The sequence below is a fragment of the Spermophilus citellus genome (assembly GCF_964194105.1).
Source record: "Spermophilus citellus genome assembly, chromosome: 1".
In the NCBI taxonomy this organism is placed as follows: domain Eukaryota; kingdom Metazoa; phylum Chordata; class Mammalia; order Rodentia; family Sciuridae; genus Spermophilus; species Spermophilus citellus.
This window is the reverse complement of record NC_138182.1, coordinates 210,404,041-210,426,844: the sequence shown is the minus strand read 5'-3', so window position 1 is coordinate 210,426,844 and position 22,804 is coordinate 210,404,041. Positions and strand designations below refer to the sequence as shown.

The following is a 22,804-nucleotide window of genomic DNA, read 5'->3' as shown; positions in this document are numbered from 1 at the left end:
TACGAAGTGGCCACGCTCGCGGTCGGGCGCAGGTTGGGGCGGCGACCGCCAGGCAGCCGAGGCAACCGGCATGTCCTCCGCGCGTCCAGCCCGAGCCCTGCGCTGACACGCGTTCGCCCCCGGAGCCAGGGTCCCCGCAGCCCTCGGAGCCCCGCGCCGCCCCCTCGTGGGCGCGCTTCTCAAGCTGACTACCCGGGGGAGGCGAGGCACCGCGCGGCGCGGCGGCTCCAGGGAGTACCTACAAATGAGGGCTTACTTTGCCCCACCCCAGGGCTCAGTGGGACGGACTTCCGCGGGGTCTCAGGGTGCGAAGCCCCAGGGGCCTCCGGCCGACTGCGGCCCGAGTCCCCATCACGTCTCCGACGCGGGAATGCGGTCGGGACCTGCCTCGTGGGTTGCCCGAGGCGCGGCCGGGAAGCCCGTGGCCTAAACCCCTCCGGGCCAATCGAGGAGCTCGGCGGAAGGGCCACTCCCTCTCTTGCCTGGCAGCCACCTACTTCCCCAGGCTCCGCGCGCACTGGTTTCCCCTGTGAGCTGGATCCCGCTTCCACACCCGCCCCAGAGCACTCAAGCGTTTTTGCTTCCCAAGGAAAAAAAAAAAAAAAAAAGGTGGGGGGGATTTTTCTTGCCTCTCCCAGAAGTTGTGATGTTATACATGATTGTCTTAGCGAGGTCACTGGGACAAAATCGTGTGGGATGTTTAATAAAGGACAAGATTCAAGAGACTATTCCTTGAAGTATCTTAGTGGGTGACATTTTTACGGTTTTAGGGGTAGATTTAGGATAACTTAAAACATGTTTCAAAGCAGTAACTACTAAAATGGCATTTAGGCCTACTGATTTGTAAGGAGGAAATCAGAAAACATTGGCTAGTCGTCAGTTCTACAGGGTTATTTTATTTTACTACAGCTTCTTTCTATGGCTTTGATTTAATATTAATGTACACTGTTTTCCAAATCAAATCTACTTTCAGTTTGACACAGGCAGCAAATAACACTGATGCAGGCATGAGAATACATGAAGCAATAAGTTAATCTGGTTTTGACTAGTTGTGAAAGCTCATATCATTTAAACAATATTTTCATAACTGAACAATTTTTAAAATTCAAAAATAAAAATAAATACAAAGACTACCATAGAAATGAGTGAAAAGCTTTGAAACAGTTGAAATCTCTTCTTAGATCACTCAATTATGCAGAGATATTGCTTGGAAGTCTCCAAATTCAGGGCCTCTGTCTGATACTTTAACATTGTTAATGATAATTCTTTAGTCTGTAATAGTAGGTCATTGCTATGGTTACTCTACAATGGTGCAACACTTTGCTTTCCCCTTCAGCTATTCGCCGAGACCTGGTAACCACATTTGTTGCTTAGCAACAGTTTTGTGACAGTATCACAATCTGGGAGTTACAACAATAAGGATGCTATGGCTGCAGTCGGTCGGCCAGAGAGTAGGAAGCTACAATCTGTGCATGTGACTTAGCTGTGGGAACTGGCCTTGCCAGAGAACCCTTCTCTTCATAGTTGCTCTCACAGGGATGTTCTCATCTTATTCTCCTTGGCAGATTGGCCTTATGAACCTGCATTTGGAACTAAGATCCAATACTGAAGTCATACCCTTGAGAAATATCCCCCAACACTACTTGTATTCAGACTAAAAAAATGAGGTCATTTCTCTATTTGCTTACTCATTTCAGGCACAATTCAATATTATTCAATGGAAGGGAGGGATGAGTGTAGTTTTATCCTGGCAAATCCTAAAGTGCCTAACTGAATTTTGACAATTCTTAATAGAATTCTTGGGAAAAAATTATATATATGCTTGCCTGCATCAAAAGGTGTATAAAATTTCAAGTTCTTTAAAATGTATCCAGACATTATTATTATTATTATTGATTTATTCAAATGATAATCTTAAAGGAATTTTTAAATTTGGAGGCATTTATATTCTCCATATATTACTGACATGTGTACTTTAAATAAAATTTTGTGGATATATCTAGAAGGAGGCCCAGTTTCCAAGTAGGTTTATGAAATATCTTTTCTCTATAGCATCTGCAACTCCAATTTCATTTTAAAAACAACTACTAAATTGCACTTATAAAATATTTTAAAATCAGTTGTATTTCTTCCTTTTGACAGGCCATTCTCAGATATATAGTACATCACACACACACACACACACACACACACACACTCAGAAAGAAAAAGGTGTTAATTGTCTTTTTTCCTACTAATTTCCCAAGCTTCTTGCTACATTTGGCATTTCCTCCTTAGTGATCACATTTACACCTGCTAGTGTTACCAACTATATGATCAATTTGTAAGCTTTCTCAGGGAACTCATCTCCTAATTCCTCCCACCCCTTGAAAACCAATTCAATTTATGAATCTAAAGGGACCTGAGGAGTCAATGGTCTAAAGCAATTTTAATACCTTTATTCTTTCCTGGTGACAATCTTTCTCTTTTCTTTTTTTGGTACTGGGGATTGAACTCAGGGGTACTCAACCACTGAGCCACAACCCAGCACTATTTATTTATTTTATTTTATTTTTTGGTGCTAGGGATGGAACTCAGTGCCTTGTGCATGCAAGGCAAGCACTCTACCACTCAGCTATATCCCCAGCACTCCCGGCACTATTTTGTATTTTATTTAGAGTTAGGATCTCACTGAGTTGCTTAGCACCTGGCTTTTGTGGAGGCTGGCTTTGAACTCCTGTCTCAGGTGGGATTACAGGCATGTGCCACCATGCCAGGCTCCTGGTGACAATCTTTCTGAAGGATGAATAAATTTCCCTGTTGATAAAGTTCTCACAAAAGCTTTTTATTTTTAGTTTATGATGATTCCTTGCTTGTTTAGTCCTGGGCTGAAAAGACAAAAGTTACTGAAATAACTGAGTACCTGCGCTGACTCTCAACATTTACTCTTGTAATTTAAGAGTATAAATAATAAGGAAGAGGAAGGAAAGTTAATAGCAGCAAAGATAGTAAGCAAGGTAGGCCATCAACAAAATTATAGAGAATGGAGCAGGGGAGGGAAGATTTTCTTTAAACAAGTGTATGATGAAATTAATATTTTATATAAAACTTCTGAAAATTTGAAAGTGGATTTTTTAATAATAATTGCATTTGGAAGTTGGATAACTGCATGTCTATTTTGGGGGCTGCATAGACACATTTCAAGATCATGTTGGGAGACCATTTTCAAAACTTCACTGACAATGTTCAATAAAAATATTTTCAATTTAATGTAAAAATCTACATAACAGTGAATGAAAACTTTTGAGGGTAGCTTTCTAGTACTTAAAAACTACATTGCTTTAGTCAGGTGTGGTGGTGCATACCTGTAATCCCAGCAGTTGGGGAGGCTGAGGTAGGAGTATCGTGAGTTCAAAGCCAGCCTCAGCACTGACAAGGCACTAAGCAACTCAGTGAGACTTCTCTAAATAAAATACAAATAGGGTTGGGGATGTGGCTTAGTGGTGGAGTGTCCTGAGTTCAAGTCCTGGTACCCCCAAAACACATACATACACACACATACATAACACACACACACACACACACACATTAGGAAGTAAAGACTGGTGGTTTTATTCCATAATATAGAAATACTTGGCCACTAAATTATCTATTCAAAAGGATATACAAGATTTAAGTCTGGGCCAATTAAAAAAAGCATCTAGGGCAGGTGCAGTGGCACATGCCTGCAATCCCAAGTACTCAGGAAGACGTCAAGTTCAAGGCCAGCAACCAGCAACATAATGAGACCCTGTCCCAAAAAAAAAAAAAAGACTGGAGATGTAGCTTAGGGGTATAGTGCTTGTCTAGTATGTGTGAAGTCCTGGGTTTGACCCCTAGTGTGACACACACACACACACACACACACACACACGTATCCAGTTATTAATAAACTGCAATGATGTGGCAGTAAAGGGAAACTAGTCCACTCCACTTATCCCTAGTCATGTTTTGAAAGAGAGAACAATAGCTTTTCATTCAGAGCATGGTCTTTCCTTTAGCACAACATTACCTTTATCAAAAGCTCCCCTTTTTAGGGTCTGTAAACTTCTCTTCATTTTTCAAATCCCCATTTTCCTAATCTAGAGAGGCTTACACAAAGTGGGATGTAAAGGGCTTTCCCACATTAAATGCCTTCTAGTTCTCAGGAATGATTTCTATATCCTTTTTGACCAGCAGGCTTATTCTAGCTGGATAATTCACTTTGGGGGTAAATTCAGTTTCCTAATCTATAAAATCAATTCAGTATAAAAGTAAAAGGTAAAGGGTCACAGTGCTTCATTACAAAAAAGTGCCTTTGCTCAGTCTCAATCAGTGGCTCTTAATGGGAATGGTAGTGTCCTCTAGAGATATTTTGGACATTTATAGGAATATCTTTGGTGGTCAAGATGACGGGAAGGTGCTATTATCATTAAGCAGGAGAAGATCAGGGATGGGTGGATATCCTGTAATTTGTAGGACCCTACTGCATGATGAATTGTTCTGCATCCCACATGGTTTTCAAATGTTCCATCGCTATTCATGTACTTGAAAAACCTATTTATATTTATATGGTCTTATAATTTGAATTTGTTCTGCAAATAAACTTAAAGTACATTTCACTCAATTTTAATATGTACTGAATTTTCTTAGTGCAACAACCTTGTAATTTGAAGAGACTGTTTACTTTGTGTTTTACAGAAGATTACGAAGAGTGGCTAACTCCATGAGAAAATCTCATCACTGATGGTACCATGCCATGGTACTTGCTTTGCCAATAAGCATACCTGTATGAACCTGCATTTGTAGCTGTCAAATTCATGGTGATTTTATGCATAGGACCAAGTATCTGACTACTTTTATTATGCCTGCTCATACAGATTTTCCAGAGCACTTTTAATATTGAAATGCACATTAGTTTTACTATGTTTTACATTCCTTCTATACAAAAATAAAAGCATTACAATGATTTAACTATCTTCTAAGTAGGTAGATTATAGTAACTCTGGAATTTGTTTCAGGATAGTAAAAACACTGCAATAATATTTGTTATAATAGGAAGTATTTAGGTAATCAAAGGCCAGCTTGAATAGAAACAAATAGTTAATTATTTTTTATTATATTATAGACTAATTCTCCCGACAAGCAGAACTCTATTCTTTTTTATCTTTGTGCAAACCAGAGAACACTTACCTATTATTTTCCTTATGTTTCTTCCACAAATACTGTTTGTCAATGATGATATTCATTGTGAAATAACTAAAAGGCAGGAGAGCTTCTAATTAAAATACCACACTGAATATCTATCCTTGGCCTATATCACTTTTGTAAAAATGAATTGTCACCAATTTCAAGGCAGCAAAGATAACACAAATAGTCAAAAGGATTAGAAACTTTAAGTATGAAGGATGAGTTTATAAATCACGTGAGAAAGATCAAATTGCTAAAATGTATCATTTGTTTTCCCAAAAGACTACCTATTTAAGAAAAAGTGTCTTGTGATAGAACTGACAAAGAGGGTTACATTCATGTAATAGCTTTTAGAAATTAAACATAAAGATGGTTGAAAATAGCACCAAGAGCACTCAAAGAACAGAATAAGAGAGATGAAAACATTACTATATCTTCTATCTTGTGTATTCTCCTTGCTTCTTCCTGTGATGACTCCAATCCAAGAGTTTCTTACAAGGCATACTTGTCTACATTTCTCTTAATCTTAGTGCTGAGAACTTTTTTAGGTGGAGGAGGGGGCAAAAACTATGCTAAAATATGCTACTGAGCTAGTAGCTCAAATCCTGATGTTTATTTTGATAGATGTATACTATTCTGAAGCTGTATCCTGTTTAGTATGGTAGTCGCCTTAAAAAGTGGAACATAGATATGATTCTTGCAAATTGAATTTTTTGTTTGTTTTGGTGCTAGGGATTGAATCCAGGGCCTTGTGTATGCTAAGCATGTGATCTACCACTGAGGTATACCACTAGCCTTATAAATAGAATATTTTAAAATGAGGCAGTGGATTGTATACCTTGTCAATGAATAGAGGGAATAATTCTGTTGGAAAGCAAAAAGTCTTTCTTTAAATGATATTAAATATCTACATGATTTAGATTTGACAGAGATGAGGTTTACTGGTAAATAGCAAACAATAAACAGTAAAGAGTGATGGACACTCTGAGGGTAAAGTAAATAATTACACCATAAAGATAATCCAGAAGGATTTCTTGGTTAGTCATTCACTATTCTTATTATTGCTACTCATTTTATTTTACATGGCCTTAGACCAAAAGATCATGGAATAATCTATGCACAATTTACTTGTTAAGTTCTGGTTTAGAATAGGAACTATCACTTTTCACAAAAATCACCACTGAATACAAATGATCATGGTTTTATATCTATATTTCAGGGAGAAAAACCCAACACATGCCCCTATCTTCTCACTGTGCACCTCCCTCTAAAAATGCATTTTTAAAGAAAAAGGTAATAAAATGAATAAACTGTAAGTTACTATGATACAAGAGCAAGAAACTACAAAGCTATGAAACACATTAATATTAACAGGATAACATGTCTATGCTATTTTCAAAATGACAAAGCTGTATTTTAAAAATTGATCTTTAACAAGAAAAAGAAGTAGGGGCAATTAGAAAGTAATGAAGACCCTGTCAATATAGCTATGTTGATAATACCAGGTAAGGGAATTCTTGAGAAAATCTAATACATAAAAATCAGGAGGTATGTAATATGCATTATTGGGTCCCAGTGGGATTAACTAATGAATTTTTGAGCTCACCAGCAGTTATTTTTAGAAAGTTATAAAGAACCAGAGAAATATCAGAGCATGAAAAATAATGTGCCTTCTAAAATAAAACTGAAATTTATTTAAAATTAACTCTAGAGTTTCTAAGAATATAATTTAAACAATACAAACATGCCAATGTTAGAATAGAGAAGGGCTTTTAATGGCAACCCTGCAAGTTAGAAGGGATAAGTGTGAGACTGCTGCGGTGGAAGGTAGTGTGAATAGGGCAGGGTGTGAAGTTCATGGAGACTGTACAAAGGAAATACTAAGTGCAGCTCAGTAAACAGGTTACACTGCCTTGTTAAGTTTTCTGTATAAGATACAGGCAAGACTCTTTCCATTTCTATCATGGTTGCAAGCCTATCTGGCATTGTGTTGAGACCCTAAAGACAGGATGTCAAGTTTGACCACAGAAAAGAGGCTGAAATAAAAGACAAAATCAGTGGCAGAAGCTTTTGGATCATTTGCAGTTTTGGAAGGAAGCCTGTACTTTTGTTTGTTTAGTAACTTTTCCACCAAGTTATCTCTTATCTTTGGTGGAGGTAGGAGGGGAGGGAGGGTCACGGGGTAACTTAAGACCATAAGGGACACCTCTAGGAAGTAAACTTATTCTTGAGGCAGAGTAGACAGCTTGTAGTAGCTGCTGGTATCTTATGTTGAGCCTTGGGGCAAATATTATTACTAATCAGCCTGCTCCCAAACAATAAAAAATTGATGCATTTTTATTACTTCAATTGTCTACTGAACTCAGAGAGCTAATATAGAAGAGCTTTCTTTGGTTTTATAGTAGTAGGAAGGAGGGGAAGCAATGGAGAAATTTAAGTCAAAGGATACAAAGTAGCAGGTATATAATATGAATAAGTCTATAGGTTTCAAATACAACATGAGGACTACAGTGAATAAAATTGCCAGAAGACCTGGACTCCAGGGACACATTGTGTCCTTTAAAAACTAAAATCCAAGTGTCTCCAAAAGCTCCTCTTTTCCAGTTTCCTTTTGTTACTTTCTTCTGGCATCTTATTTTATTTTAATATTATTTAAACATAAACATTTTTGTGTTCATTTGTGGCTTATAGCATAATTCCATGGGATACATATGGGTAGTAAGATGTTTAATACAATGAAACAAATTAACATACCTATCTTGCATAATCACTTTTTTTCTGTGACCACCTGCTAAAACATATTTATTAACACAAATCCCTAATGAAGTTTTATTAACTATAGCTCTCCTGTTGTACATTAGATCTCTAGATTTTTTTCTATCCCACAAATCTCCTTTATATACTTTTTCCTATATCTTACCATTTCCTCTTCTCTTCCTTGCCCATAGTAACCACTTTTATTCTTTATCTCATGTAGACTTGACTTAAAAAAAATTCACACAGAAGTGAGATCATACAATATTTTTCTTTGTGTCTATTTTATTTAACTTAGCATAATGTCTTCCAGGTCTATCTAAGCAAATCCCTATCAAAATTCCAATGCCATTTTTCACAGAAATAGAAAAAAAAATCCTAAAATTTATATGGAACCACAAAACCCAAGACTAGCTGAAGCAATACTGAGAAAAAAATTAGAAGCATCATACTTCCTGATTTTAAATAGTATTATATTAGGAAGCTATAGTAATCAAAACAGTATGATATTGTCATAAAACAGAAACATAAAACAATTATAGAACAGAAGAGAGATCCCAGATATAAATTCAAATATATACTGTCAACTCATTTTTGACAAGGGCACCATGAGGACATGATGCAGAAAGGATAGGTATTTCAATAAATGGCACTGAGAAGACTTGATTTCCACATGCAAAATAACAAAATTGCCCCAGCACCATAAACAAACAGAAAATAATGAAATAGCAGGGCATGGTGGCACACACCTGTAATCCCAGTGGCTTGAGAGGCTGAGGCAGGAGGATTGCTAGTTCAAGATCTGCCTTAGCATTACAGTGAGGCCAGAAGCAGCTTAGTGAGACCCTATCTCAATATAAAAAATAAAAAGGGTTGGGGTTGTAGCTTGGTGGTTAAGCACCCTGGGTTCAATCCCTGGTTTAAAAAAAAAGAATGAAATTGTACCCTTATCCTATACCATGCACAAAAATCAAAATGGATCTCAATGTAAGACCTGAAACCATAAAACTCTTAGAAAAGAACACAGAGGGAAAGTAAGCTTGACTGACTGAACTGCAAAATGATTTTCTTACTCAGAAAAACAACAAGATGAGTATGGTGGTGCATGCTTGTCATCTCAGCTACTAGGGAGGGGAAGGTGGGAGGATCATGAGTTAGAGCCCATTTTGGGTAACACAGTGAGTTCCTGTCTCAGAACAAACAAACAAACAAAAAACAAATATTTGAATCTTTGTGGTCCTCCTTCCTTAAGTGTGGATTCTACTCTAAAATGGATGTATTATTTGAGCATACAGTTTTCCCAGAGTTCCTGTGACTGATTAATTCATACAGTCATACAATGTGTTTATTGTATGCCAGGTACTGTTTCTTGGTGCTAGGGATGCAGTGGTGAGCAAGATTATATATAAAGACTGTTTTGTTTTGTTTTTTGGTACCAGGAATTGAACCCAGGGGCACTCAACCACTGAGCCACATCCCCAGTCCTTTTTATATTTTATTTTGAGATAGGGCCTTGCTAAGTTGCTTAGGACCTAAATTGCTGAGGCTGGTTTGAACTTTTGACCTTCCTGCCTCAGCCTCCCAAGCTGCTGGGACTATAGATGCATGCCACTGCACCTGCAAGACTTTGTTTTTGAAGCATACTTGCTAGTAGTAGATTGGTGTATTAGCATCAACATATCAGAGAGAAAAGGAAACCAATGAACATGATTTAGGAGAGATGGAGTACTATGAAAAAAGCATAACAGAGAATGTGAAGAGCATGAAGGGGAGGTGGAGGTGGTCTTCACTTTTAAGTGAGTGGAAAAAACTTTTGACCTGAGACCTGGATGGCAGATGCAGAGTGCTGCAGGAAGAGTTCTGAAAGAATAACTGCAGTTTTTTAAAAAATTTGTCCTTTTAAGTTATACATTAGTATATTCTGATATATTTATACAAACATGGGCTATATTTTATTCTAATTAGGATCCCAGTCTTGTGGTTGTACAAGATATGGAGATTCACTGTGGTGTATCACATATGTACATAGGAAAGTTATGTAAAATTCATTCTACTGTTTTCCTAATTTTGTCCCCCATCCCTACCCTTCATTCTCCTTTGTCTAATCTGCTGAACTTCTATTTTTACCTTCATTCTTATTTCGTGTTAGCATCTGCATATCAGAGAGAACATCTGACATATAGTGTTTGGGGATTGGCTTATTTAACTAAGCATGATAGTCTCCAGATCCATCCATTTACTGGCAAATGTCAAAAGTCATTATTTTTTATGACTGAGTAACATTCTGATATATATTATATAATATATAAACATATATATTATATATGTGTATATATGTACATATATATAATTTATATATATATATATATATATAAAATTTATACATATATCACATTTTCTTTACCCACTGATCTGTTGAAGGGTACCTTGGTTTGTGCATTTACTAGAAGAAAATGTAGGTCCAACACTCCATCATCTCAACTTAGAAACTGACTTCCTCAACAAAACTCCTAAAGAGCAGGGGTTTTAAGAAGGAAAGAGATTCTCACAGGGGAGGAACTGAAAGGCTGGAGTGACAGAACTGCATAATGGGTCAGGGAAAGTGGTAGAAGATGACTCAGAGAGGTGGGAAGCCTCCAGGCCATGTAAGGTTTTGTAGGCCATGGTGAAGTGTTTGAGTTTTATTCCAAGTGCACAGGGAGGGCTGTTTGCAGGGTTTAAAACTGGGGAAAAATATAATCTGATTTACATTTTTAGAGTACACTGGCTGGTATGATATGTGGAAAATGGATTATGGGGAGTTAGAAAGATGGATTTAAGTCTTCCTAATTGCATTCACTAACTCCTTTGGCCTCTAGAGTATTCTCTGGACCTCAGTCTTCTATATACTTCAGAGTACCTATATACTTCAGAGTACAAAAATTCATTTACTGATAGTTCACTTATAATAAATAAAATCAATGATACAGTAATAGTAAGATGCAGTAAGACTTGAAGTAGAGCCTAGTAAAACAGTTTTTAAAAGTAATGAATATAAAAGGTAGTTGAACTACAAACATTTTTTCTAACAATTCTGTTTCTGTTACATATGTTGTGACACCTCTGATTTCTCAGCCCTTAGAATAAGGACTGTTTTGTGAAGTGGGAAGATATTGGGATGGGGAATACAATATCACAGCATTCCATTTTTGCAAGGAGTTTAGACATGACTGGGCTTGCTTTTTAGACTTTTCCACTTAGTTCTTCATTTCTATGGAAGGGCACAACATTCTCTTAGCACTCTACCTCAAAGCCTGAGTCACCTCTGATTTTTCTCTTTCCCTACTTTGCTGCTTTGTGATTCAATGAATTAACAAATCTCAATGAGTACACTTAAGCACAGCTTTTCTAATCTTTTTCCTTTCCATTCCCCCTGCTAGCTAGAGTAATCTAGATTTAATGACCAATCATTTAGAATTGAGACACTGCCACTTAACAGTCTTTATTGCCTTTAATCTCTTTGCTTCTATTTTGTACCCTTGTTAATGGCTGAAAAATTCTAAAATATCATTTGTGTCCTCTACTTCTTCCTCTGCTCAAAAATATCCAGTGGCTCCCCTTAATCTATCAAATAGGTTGAAATTCTTTAATTTGGTTTAAAGTCCTCCATTCTGTGGTCCCAGCCTTTTCAGGGTTATAATGACCTCAACTCTTCTGTAAGTATTTCCTGTCTTCCTAGGCCCAGCTCAATTGACATTTCTTAAATCTTTTCAAATTTGTAAGACCTCTCCCTTTAAAAATATCTTTAGTTACTCAACATATTGTCTTGTGTTTCAGTATTATCTCCTTTGTCTTCAAAATTAGAAAGTGAGGCCTAGGTCCCCATCTTCTAAAGTCCTATCTCAGGGAATGAACATCTGTGACTCTGGTGACTCTGAAGTTCAGCCAGAGATGTTACTACTGTAAAGCTTTTGAAGGTTGAGGTCAGACTTTATTTGCCTTCAACACAGATTGATAAAGCTATCATATATTGAAGTGTGTGCTAGCATTTAGAGTTAAGAAATAAATTCCTTTAAAATTGAAATATAATGATGGTTGGATACTCTAATAAAGCTGAAGGAAGTTGAGTGTTTTTCTAGCCTGTACCAACAAACTGATGAGGTAGATTCAGGTGGTTCAGAGTTCATTAGAAACCAGTTGATAAGCATTGACACTCAAAATATCTTTCAGATCTCTTTAGCTAAACTAAAGAGATTAGTTTCTAGCATCAGAAGAAGGTTAGGGAATGGTCAGAACTGAGAACTCTCAGAGAGTCAAATTTCAACTGTTCAATAGCTCATATTCTCAAGATGTACTTGGCTTGACCCAAGTTGAGATACAGATAGCAATATATTAAATATAAAACAGTAAAGATGTGGGAGGACCCCAGATGGAATTTCATTTTAATAATAAAAATGATAAAGATAATTAAATAATAATGAAATTTCATATCACACTTGAGAAATCTAAAGACCATAGGTTATGATAGGCAAACACGTTACTTTTTTAGACAGAGTCTTGCTAAGTTGCCAAAGCTGGCCTAGAACTTGTGATCCTCACAGCCTCCAGAGTCACTGGGATTGTAGGTGTGTGCCACTGCGCTTGGCTACAAAGACATTTTGTATTAATGTAGTCAATATTTGTAAACTGACATAGTAAAAAATTTCAGAAGATGTATGTCTAGTAGCTTGAAGATCCAGTTTCATAGTCACTTACTCTAATTCCTTGATTAACCTGATCCCACATCAACTACTTTTCTTTCTTTATGTTTCAGTATCCTTTTGCTGTACTATGCTGTAGCGTGATTATAATAGCTATCAGTGAGTTCTGTGAGCACTTCTGATAAATCATCAAACCCCAATGGTAGTTTTAGGGATATCTAAATTTGTAGTTGGTGTCAGAAGTTAGAGTGATCTTGAGATTTTAGTACTTTACACCTACAAAAAGAACTTTGGTAAGCTGGGCTTGGTGGCACAGGCCTATAGTCTCAGCTACTATGAAGGACAAAGGAGGAGGATTGCTTCAGACCTAGTATTTGAGGCCAGCCTGGGGAACATAGCAAGACTGTTATCTCTTAAAAAAATCTTGCTGGTATTTATGTATCAATTTGGGAAGAACAGTCATCTTTCATACATTGAGTGACTGAATCCACAAATATATATCTTTTAAAATTTCACTACCTCATATTTGTTGATGCTGCAGTAAGTGGATTTTAAAACATTTTATTTTAACTGCATGTTGAAATATAAGGATGAATTTGATTTTTGTATATTGATTTTGTATCCAGAAACTTTTGCTGAATTATCTTTTTTATCCTGAAAATTCATCTGTAGATTTTCAGTTTTCTATAAAAACAATCATAGCATATGTGAATGATTTAAGTTTTGCTTTATCCTAATTCTTAGATGTTTTCTTTCTTCCAGTTATAAATTTAAGAAAACTTTAAACTATAAACAAAATAGCCTCAAATATATTTAATGGTATAAATATATTTGAGGATATTTTATACCATTAACTAATAAGATAAATAAAATCATGTGAATTATTAAAAACAATATAAAACTGGCCCAAGTTACTATATTTTTCTCTTCTGATTGACTTTTTAAATGATACACATTAGAAAGAACAGTTAATATTATCCAGTTGCTGACTTCAGGCCTTATGACAGACTCTGACAGTGTTTCAAAGTGTCAGTTATACTTTTAACACTTTTCATGCTAATTAAGGTAATGTGGAAATAAGACTATTTTTGATTCATTCAGTCTCCAAGTCTAGAGTTGTCCTCACAGTGTCTGATACTACTTTAATTTTATTCCCAATTTCTTCCTCCCAAATCATGTCCTTTATTAATATTTTTCCCTCCCTTATTCAAATCCCACAATGTAAATATCTTCTACATGCCAATAATTCTTAAAAGATCCTAAACTTATTTACATAACATTACTGATACATATAGAACAACATCTTCCCTTAAGATAAAAATGAATTAATTTTAAATTAAATAATATACTCACAAATGTATTATGTAAAAATAGTAAACCACTACTTTTCATTAGTTTAGAAAATAGCATGAGAACATTTTAAATAGGACTGACTACTCAACATCAGATAGTATTATAAAGTATTAGGATAAAGAGAATTCATGAATAATTAAACTAAATATGAAATTCCACTAACAACTGATTTACAATAAAAACTGAACACAACGGAATATACCTAAACAATTACTAAGAAGAATTATGAAACACTGTTTATAATCATAATCCTTACTACATCTATACTGAATTTCATCCTAATAAGACATTTCAAAACTTTAATTGGGCTTTTCATATGCCCCCCCATACTTCCAGATGATTAATAGGCTGAAATTTTTCAATGTTGCCTAAGAAATTAAATTTTCTTCCTCTGTAATGAAATTTACCTCTGAGTTTAAAAATGTTTATAATCTTGGGATTTGAGATACTGTAGTGGAGAATAAATGTACTTATATGTGTTTGAGAATTTGGCAAGAACATATTGCTCCCACTTTGTTGCTTTGTATACTGGCTGTAGCAACATTTTAAATTTCATTACAAGGCTATGAAGGTCTTTCCCTTCCAATTCCTTTAAAGCCAGAGTGAGAATTTCTTACTTGGATATTGCTAAAGTAGCAAAGGATGGGAATTGTTCCCAAAGAATTTCAAATATATCTTTCATGCATTGCTGTAGGCAGATGGTACCTATTATTTTATTTCTATCCCACAGAAAAAAATTTGAAATTCATACTGATGGGAAACACCTTTGAAGCCACTTGTTAGGTTAAAGTAGAGGATTAATCTGCACATGAAAAAAGGAAGATGTTGGTTTCTAAAAATAACATATCTTGAGTTGGTCAGATATCAATTCTTTGGGGTCAAAATTTATATCCATCAGTAGGAATACAGGGGTGTGGAAAATTTTGCTAAAAGAAGTAGTATATGAAGAAAAATCTATAGCATCAAGACAAAGGTACTTTAAGAATCAGAATAATAAAGAATGTTATAACCTGTTTGCTAGAAAAATATTATTTATTTAAAAACTGTAACAAAGGGTGTTAAGAAATGATAAACCTTTACAATGATTTAATAGTAAAAAATTTATAACATCATATTATGTATCATGTTATGACAGAACAGAGCAATAAAGTTACCTTTGCTTTGCCTAATAGTTATTTATTCATATCTTTTATTGAAAATAGCACTTGAGAAGATTTATAGAAACACTATACTAGCTCAATTAAAAAAAAAAAGGGATGATGAGTAAAGAGCTAGTAGTGAAATGAGATAAAGTAGGGATAAGATACGCAACTTCACAGTTGCTAGACGGCCAATAATTTCACAAATACAGAGAGGGTAACATAACTGATTATGATTCTCTGCACCTAGGTGATAAAAGCAAACCACTGTGCACAATAGTGGCTTTAAGTTGCTGAATCATCAATGAAGACTTGACACAACACTAAAGAAAAACTCAGGGGAAGAAATGCAGAGGAGCTTTAAGATGATGTATTGATAGTCTGGGCTAGTTTGGCTTGTTCAAGGGATGAAATTATGCATATCTAAAGGGATGGATGGATTATTCATCATTTAGGTAGTCATATATAATTATTATTTTAATTTATTTCCAACAAGAACTGTATACCAGAAAGTTTGAGATTACATACTTGGGCAAGGATGACAGATTATTTTTGCTATTTTTGGGTACATCAATATGCTTTAGTATCCAGAAATTATGAAGGCTCACTGGGATATGTGCCCAGATACCCATCAAAGCAGGTGGTGGTAAAGGAGTTCCTCAGGGAGAAAGGTCAAGACTTTTTTCAAAAAATAGTTCTGGGTTCACTCCTATATGTGAACAAATAGATCACAGAAGTCCCAAATCTGACAACAGGTTTCTAAAATTTTCAGCTTAGGTATTACTTGCACCAGAAAACATTATCAATAAGTAGCTCACAAAATATGGAGAATTTAAAAAATTCAATTTTAAGCAGATAGATTTTTAAGTAGTACTAGAGTTGTAATGTGTTCTTATAGTAATTATTATCATCTTTAAGAAATGAAAATGAAAGTTAAAATTATTTACTATGTTCCTGATATGACACTAATCATTTTCACATACAAATTATGTACAAAGTATGTGGTATTATCCTCATTTTGCTGATGGTGAAACCTAGGTCTGGAGAGGTTACAGAACTTTCTAAACATCACAGTACTTAGTAAATAATAACATAAGTTCCATAAAGGAAGGGTTTTTGCTTTGTTGACCCCTTTCCTATATCCTAGAACAGTGCCTGACACTCAATAAATATTTGTTGCACTAGCCAAGGCCAAATCCCAGGTGCTTAAATTTCACAACAGAGAACTACTAGAACATAAGCCAGTTGGTGGTGTCAGTTAAAGACAGTTTGATTGCTTAGCGTATTATTTTTTTTCTTAAAGTAACAAGACCTATTGCATCTATGTCTTGCATTAAAATAGAAAATGAGAAAATTATAGCTATGGTTTGGGATACCAATGTGAATTTTTCAGAAGCCTTTTGATATAATATAAATTAAAAAAATAAAGTTAAATATCCTCTCTACATAATATATTTATATATCATATATTATCTCCTTCCCACACATACTCAATTGTAGATTGTTTTAGAAAGTCCAGGAAAGTTAGGCTGGGGATGTGGCTCGGCAGTAGTACATGCATAAGGCCCTGGGTTTGATCCTTAGCATCACCACCCAAAAGAAAAAAAGTAACAAATTTTTATTAAATTACTTTAAAAATTAACAAAAATAACTGATTATTCCCTGTTGCTCAAAGGAGAATAAGATATGATCATATGGATGGCCCAGAAAAAGAACAGTCCCAAGTGGACAGCATTTTTCTTACTGGAAAGTAAACAGTATACCATATACAAATATTTAATGTGTCTTCCTATTTAATTTCTATTGGTTTTCCTTTCTTCCCTTCATTCTCTAACTTTATCTTTTAACAGATAAAAGCCTGTTATTAGATCCAGCTTTCCTGGTTATGTGTTTTTAATGATGAGCATCAAATAAAGAAGTTAGCACAGCAGCCATGTCACCAAATAAAATGATGATACATGCCACAATGATAGGTTAGGAAAGCAGTTACTGCAATAGAGAAAGTGACTATGAATGTCATGGGTTAGCACGATATAAGAAATGTGTATATGTACTTTCTTATATTCATACAATTATCTTCAATTAATTAATTAATTAATTTTGCTAAAGCATCTTAAATAAGTCTTGGGCGTGAGAAGATGAGCATTTGCTCTTTGCTGACTATAGATAGAAATCTTTGATAAGCTGTGAAAAGCAAACCTATTGTAGAAAGGGGCCTCAAGGTCAATGTTTCTAACTTCAGACAGCCAATCAATAGGTCATTTCCTAAACATGAGATTTCTGTGTAACCATTACAGCTCAGTATTTTTTAAAAGAGTAATTTTCTTGAACATAGCACAATAAGCTTGTTGTACACTAACACAGAAGGTGGAATTTTTACTTTTATACAACACATATCTCTTCCTGACATGAAGGAACAACCAAAAGGATGAAGGGCAGCACATGGGTCTCAGTGAAATATGCTAAACTATAAAACTCTAGTTTCTTATTTTTAAAGGTGAAATAGAAAAAAAATGTTAAAAATCTGAGATGATACAACCTCAAGACACTGAAATGTATCTAAAATAAACTTTAGAGAATGTTTTTTGAATTTTTGGAACAATTTTCACTTGAATCTTAAACCTGTATTTTATACATGTAAGACAAAACACTGTTTAGTCTATAATCAAGAATATTCATATTTTATTTCAGAAAAGTATCTGGCTCAAACATAACAGTTCACGTTTTATGACCATGCATCAAACATAAAATATAAGTGAAGCTCTTGCAAATTCAAATTATAAAAAAGTAGTTCTAGAAATAAGAACTTCATTGAAATTCAGTTTTGGTATTCATAACTATGGAATTAAGAGGTTTTCTCCTGTATGTACCACATGGTTCTGGTCGGACTCATGATGAACTATCATAATAATGCTTAACTGCATATTTCAGAAGAATATTATTTACATGAATCTATCAAATTACATAGTAAGACAAGTAAGGTGAATCATTGTGTAGTATTAGTAGTTCTTCATTTTTAAAAAAATCTCTGAAAGTAACTAGAATAATCTCACAAGGCAAATTGAAAAGTTCAAACTAAAAGTATTCTCACAAGGGAAAAAATAAGAATTTCATATTTCATATCTCTTAATCTGTTTTTCCATAGTTGTTCTTGTATTACTTAATCATCTCTCACGGCAAAAAGAAAAAAAACTATTTCTTTATTAGGTCTCTGATAAAACCTTTTAAGTGTTGAAATTTTAGGACCAGAAGAAGATTCTATAAATTTAAAATCTGTAGAAATATTGACAGATGCTCAATTAGAGTGTCACATATGGTGGCAAATACACACAATTTAAATGGATACTTTTACAAGCAATTTTTATTTAAAACAACTTTGGAATAAAAATTCATTTGTAAATATTTCATTCTTAATAAAATTGCTGTTTAGTCAATATTTCTCCCATATTTCTTCATACCTAAGTTCATCATATGAGTTGTCTGATTTTTAAAAAGTCAAACATGAAGATTTTATTTTGATTAGAATCTGAAGTTCCAAAGTGATTCTTTTAAGAAATGGAAATTTGGTGATACATCATATATAGTGATATGATTCTGATATTTCAAGATTGATATATAAAAATGAATTTGAGGGGCTGGGGATGTGGCTCAAGCGGTAGCGCGCTCGCCTGGCATGCGTGCGGCCCGGGTTCGATCCTCAGCACCACATACCAACAAAAGATGTTGTGTCTGCCGAGAACTAAAAAAAAATAAATATTAAAAATTCTCTCTCTCTCTCTCTCTCTCTCTCTCTCTCTCTCTCTCTCTCCTCACTCTCTCTTTAAAAAAAAATGAATTTGAATATATATTCTAAGAAAATGGACTTAGAAATACTGCTTAAAAATCATTTAAAAATAATTTCAAACTGAAAAAATACAAGAATAATACAGTTAACTTCTGAATATCTTTTATCCAGATTCACCAGTTCTTAAAAACTTCTGTAACATTTGTTTTTATTATTCACACTTTCATATATATACATATATACATATGCACATGTATTATTTTTCTTTTTCATTATGAGAGTAGATCGCAAATATTATGCCATTTAGCATGTGTTTACTGAATGATATGGAAATTCTCTTTCGTAGAGTGCAGTCTAGTTATCTACCTCAAAATTTACAAGTTATAAAACTTTTCTCTGCACTATTTATATGTCAATTTTGCCAATTGTCCTTTTCACGTCTTTATTCTTCAGTACCCAATCTAGTACAGAAATACATATTGAAAACTATTAAGGTTTAATTTTATTTCCTTTTACTTTGATCCATTTCTATACAATTTTAAAAGATAGTTATTTGGTATATAGTGTGGTTCAGTTTCAATATGAAAATTCAGACTAAGAAAACTAATTCTATAAATATCATGACTTGGTTACTAATCCATCTTAGTAAAAATACAAGAATATGATTAAAGTATGCCTAGTTAAGTTTATCTACCTACTACTGGATTACTGCATTAAATAGCCATTCTTTGAGCATATTTTATTTATAAAGAAGATTACAACCCAAAGAAGGAGAAAATTCCTTGCTATCTCAGTGTATACCTTCTTGCCATTTTGATGTTCTTGCAGGGTTAACAGTAGTAAAATTAAAATCATTCATATTTTCTATTTGCTGAATTTAGTAAGAGATTTGATAGAGAGGAGATTGAAATCAGTGACTAAAGTGAAGTTTTCAAAAATATTTAAGGTTTATATTTAGGCTTAATGATTTTTTAATATACTAATTAGAAAATGTAGGATTTACTGCATTACATTGTTGCTGAGAGTTTAGAAATAGCATACACAGCTAATCTGAGGGGTTTGAAATTTGAGATTTATTTCTGGTTGCTCCATCAATATGCTTTAAATTCTGGACAAGAATTATTCTGTACAAAAATTAAACTTTGATTTGTCTCAAGTACTATATTCCTAAAGATAGAAAGAATATTCTTTACCATATACATAGATTACTAGGATTTTATATAGTTAGCCTACTGAAATTATAATATAAAGTATAGCAAGGAAGCACAACCATATCTTATTATAGTCATCACAAACCAATCATTTGCCAGGAAGAACAAAAAGGAAGGGCTTTGCTACTGTACCTAAGTTCGTTTGCAATCACCAGTAATCTTACCATTCATAACAACTTAGACTATATCCTTTCAGATTTTTCTTTCACATAAACATACACCTTTTTGATTGTTAATAAAAATGCACTGGGACATAGCTCAGTTGGTAGAGTGCTTGCCTTGCATACACAAGGCCCTGGGTTCAATCCCCAGCACCACAAAACAAACAGACAGACAAACAAAACAAAACCCCCATTATTTTAATAATAAAATACTTTAATAATAAAACATCAAAAATATTTCAATACAAATGCACTTTTAAAAAAGATAATACCGAGAGGTGTTGTGCTGGTACACCGCTTACCTTTCCACTGGTAATAATGATTAAACTCTGAAGAAAATATAAAATAAAATGCAGCTCTTTGATGGCAGTGGGGAGAAACCCAAAGCAGGCAGAACTGAATGAAGGAGATTAAACCTTTCAACAAAGGAATCTTTACTGGGTGTTTGTTCACTTGAGAGGACTTTCCTTTCCCAACAAGTAGGTGGCTAGAACCCCAGGAGAAGTCTGCTGTTTCATTGCCTTGTAGTGTCCAAGGATGGAGTTTGGGGATGAAAGAACAGTTGGAAACTAGGAAGGGAAACTCATTATAGAAAGGAGCCAACCACAGAAAGAAATAATTCCCAATCTTCATCAAATTCTTAATCAGTTTTGATTGAATTCCAGACTGTTTTTTTTTATAGGGAAGACTCCAAGGACCTGGTAAACAGTTACAGGTATAAAGTTGAAGGACATGAGCAGAGACTTAAGTTTCTGCCTAACACAGAAGAGAGAGTTAAGAGTTTGAATCTTGCCAATTTTGACAGACTTCATAAACACCTACAGCTTTCTACTGAAACTCAGAATGGTTATTCCTTAGGGGGAAAGATGATATCTGGTTCTAAGAGTTTATGTTAAAACTAAGTGCAAAACTCAACATAAAAGTGTAAAAACAAGCCTGAACAAAATCAAGGCCATCAGCCAGTAATTTAAATGCCCACTATAATAAAAACCAACACTTTTCAGAAGAATATGACAGAATCTAGAGATTCAATAGTTCACCATTCACAATGTCCATCATATAATAAACATTTACTAAGTATGCAAAGAAACAGCAAAATAAGATCCACAGTCAAGAGGGGGAAAACAAAAAAAAAATAAACTTAAAGATGACCCAGTTAGAATTAGAAAACAAGGACTTTAAAAACAATTATTATAAATATGTTCAAGGACTTAAAGAAATGGCTATAATGAGTGAAAGAGCATTTTAAAACATAAACTGTAACCTCAGAAAAGGTCCAAGTGGAAACCAGGCATAGTGGCACATCCCTATAGTTCCAGTGACTGGAGGCTGAGACAGGAGGATTGCAAGTTTGAGGCCAGCCTTAGCAACTTAGTGAGATCTTGTCTCAAAATAAAAAATAAAAAGTGATAGTGATGTGACTCAGTGGTAAAGCACCACTGATTTCAATCCCTGGTTAAAAAAAAAAAATCTAAGTGGAGATTTTAGACCTAAAATGTTTAATACCTAAAATATAAATTCACTGAACAGACTTACTTGTGGAGTAGAGAAGGAAGAAAAAAGTCCAAATGAACATGAAAACTGATAAATGGAAATAATCCAAGCTAAATAACAGAGAAAAAAGATTGTAAAAGTTGGGTATGGTGGTGAATGCCTGTAATCCCTGCTACTGGGAAGCCTGAGACAGGAGGATCACTTGACATCACTGACATCAAACTTGGAAGTCAGCCTAGGCAACTTAGCAAGACCTTATCTCAAAATAAAAAATAAGAAAGGCTGTCGGTATTAGAGTGCCATTGGGTTCAATACCTACAGCCATGAAAAAATAAACAATAAAAAATGTTGGAAAAAGTAAATAATGCATGAGTGACCCATGAGAAAACATAAAGACACATAATTTATATAAAATATGTAGAACCCCAGAAGTAGTTAAAAAAGAGAATAGGACAGAAAAATATATTTGAAGAAATTATATCCACGAATCCCAAATTTAGTGAAAAAACCTATTAAATGCCCAGAAAATGCTTAACAGGATAAGTTAAAAAAACAACAACAAAATAATACAATAACACACACAATAAGCACATGATGGTAATACTATTAAAAACCAAAGATAAAGAAAAAAATCTTGAAAGTCACCATGGGAAAAAAGATACTACATATAACAATAATACATATGGCAGCTGACTTCTAATTGGAAACAATGGGGGCCACCAGACAATGACTACTTTAAAATATTGAAACAAACTCATCAACTCACTTGGTTTTCAGTCAGTGAAAAGGCTTTTTAAATATTCAAATAAAAAATATTCAAATAAATAAATTTCTGGGTAAGCAAAAATTGAGAAAATGTGGTATAGACTTGTACTGCAATTTCATGACAGAGGAAGTTCTTTTAGCTGAAGGTGAATGACACCAGACGAAACCTGAAAGAAATTCCCAGCACCAGAAATGATCAACATAAGGGCAAAAATAAAGACTAACATTTTTCTTCTGTTAATTTATTTAAAATTACAACTGAATTTTTTTTGGGAAA

At 34.5% G+C, this 22,804-nt stretch overlaps 1 protein-coding gene across 3 annotated transcripts in view; it reads right to left on the bottom strand.

Annotated features, from left to right (window-relative positions):
• ARB2A (ARB2 cotranscriptional regulator A) overlaps nt 1–22,804 on the bottom strand; it is a 484,107-nt gene that overhangs the window by 5,949 nt on the left and 455,354 nt on the right. The gene's annotated exons all lie outside the window — the stretch shown is intronic.